The following is a 2,462-nucleotide window of genomic DNA, read 5'->3' as shown; positions in this document are numbered from 1 at the left end:
ACTAACATTAATGCACACAACTGACCTAATGGTTCCCGTTGAGTACAACGGACGTGAGGGGTGCTAATACCTTCCCCTTGCGTAATCGACTCCCGAACCCTGATATTGGTTGCGATGACCATATCTTATCCTTTCTTTTGTCTTGGGTTTTATCGATATTTCCCCTTTCCTTTTTAGGAATAAATAAAGTTCGGTGGCGACTCTGTTCAGTCCATCATTGCGAGCGTGCGATCGCGCTTCGCTTTGAAGTCGTATCCCCATATTTTTCGAGGTGCGACAGAGCCCTACTCATGGATGATGTCTTGGTTCATGTATTCATTCTTATGAATGAATGGTTGAGTATTCTCCAAAGAATGACTTAAACAAATTGAACTCTTCAATAACATTTGACTAACTTCTTATTAACATTGATTTACTTTCAAGTCATTTACTTAATGCAATTTAAATTTAAGTACCTTTATCATTCATTGCCATTTACATTTCATGTAAGATGTTTATGTTTCAGTCATTTTTACTTTACTCACTTGAGCCATATCATTTGTGCTTGTATATATTGTGTGCTTGTAATTTTGTTCTTTTTGTGGTCTTAGGACCTTGAAATACTTAATAATAATAAAAACCCTAAAAATATGTTGGTGGACTGTTGGATTTGATCTGGACTCTTGAACTTAGAAGTAGGCAACATTCCCTATGCTCAGAAGGACTTGGCCAATGCCATTATTTTAGGATTTGAGATATCCTTGATAGTGTATTTCATCTGATGCAAGCCTAGAGACTTCTTTTGGGTTCTTCTGTCACTTTGTCTATGTTCTTAATTGTTATGATGTTATTCTAATTGAACACCCCATGCTTGTTTCTGTGAGTTTGCCAAGGAAGTATTTTCATCTGATACATTTGAAGACATTGAAGACTGCTTGCTATTGGAGTGCTTGCTTGGATATTATGGCTAACTTTATTTAATGTCTTGGTCTTCATTATTTGCTTGGATGTTGCTTATGCTTATTGCTTGCTCAAAAGTCCAAAGGAAATGGATTTCTATATGACATTTTTGTCTTTTGAAATGCTTCTCATTAGTCAGATCTTTTTAACTCTTAACTTTTAAATTTTTGTCTAGGGTAGTCTCTTCATCTCCTCCCACTTCTTTAATTTCAAAATCTCTCCCTCTTTTCAAAACCTTTTTTGGTTGTGTTTTTCAACTTAGACATGTTTTAATCATTAGAAACTTTGGCCTTATGTCAATGAATTTTCAATTTTTTTCTTAAATCAAATTTATGAATAAACTTAATCATATCGACCTCAATTTCAAAAAGACAAAAAGTATTAACAACTTCATTTAAATCTTTTGGCCATTTTGTGCCTTCTTCTTCTAAACCTTGGTTAAAATCAATCCACAATTTTTTTTTGATTTTTTTACCACTAACTACGGGGTTTTGATCCCTCATTCTTAGGTTGGTACGTAGGCATAAGACCGAAGGTCTTGTCAAACACAAAAATATAATAAATGAATTCTTTTCACATCCCCCCCCCCCCCCCCCCCCCCCCCCCCAATTCCATTTTTATCAAACCTTTTTTCAAACTAAAACACTTGAACACAAAAAAGGGCTCCCTAGGAGTACCTGAGACACTTTAGATGTTAATACTTTCCCTCTGTATAACCAACCCCATTACTTGTAATCTCTGACATTTTATTACTTTTGATTTGAAAACTTCTTATCTTTGGGTTTTGTTCGTACTTTTGCCCTTTTCCTTTGGAAACAATAAAAGTGCGGTGGCGACTCTGGTTTTATTGACGTCAAGTTTATCCATATTTTGATGATCACGAATTTACCTCTACATAAGACAAAGAGGAATCAAAGATAAGAAAAACGTGCCAAAACAGAAAAAAGGAAAGTTCTTCCATACAAAAAGCAAGGGGTTGCTACGGCCACCCGTAGCAGCTGCTACAACCCATAACAGTAAGAATCCTAGGCACGCCCCTTGAAGCCTTCTCAGTATTAAATTCAGAGCCCTACTACAGCCACCTGTAGCAGCTGCTATGGGCCGTAGTAGGGAGGCGAGAGAAAATTTCCAAGTTTTCAATGTTTCCATATTTAGATTGATTCTCTCTTAATTGTGGCTCTTAGGCAATATTTGATTTGTCTCCAATCTGAATAATTTTCATTGAACCAAAGATTTTATGCACTTTTACTATTTTTCTATAAAACTCATAGTTTGTTATGAGTTTAGGATCCACAATTTTATCACAATTTTTATTCCTAGTTTATACGGATTTTTGTGCTCATTTTCTCTGTAACTCAAGTCTCCAAGGGGGAAATCGTTGAACAATGTTTATTCATAATTCAGGTTTTTATTATAAATTATATCTATATTGTTCATATGTTGTGATTAGTTGATATGAGTTTGATGATGAATACCGTTGTGATTGTGTTTGCCATCACCATGAGTGAGTAGTTCTCTAAGGA

The sequence above is a fragment of the Lathyrus oleraceus genome, chromosome 1, assembly GCF_024323335.1.
Source record: "Lathyrus oleraceus cultivar Zhongwan6 chromosome 1, CAAS_Psat_ZW6_1.0, whole genome shotgun sequence".
Lineage (NCBI taxonomy): Eukaryota > Viridiplantae > Streptophyta > Magnoliopsida > Fabales > Fabaceae > Lathyrus > Lathyrus oleraceus.
The sequence above is the reverse complement of the archived record's forward strand: the minus strand, read 5'-3'. Positions refer to the sequence as shown.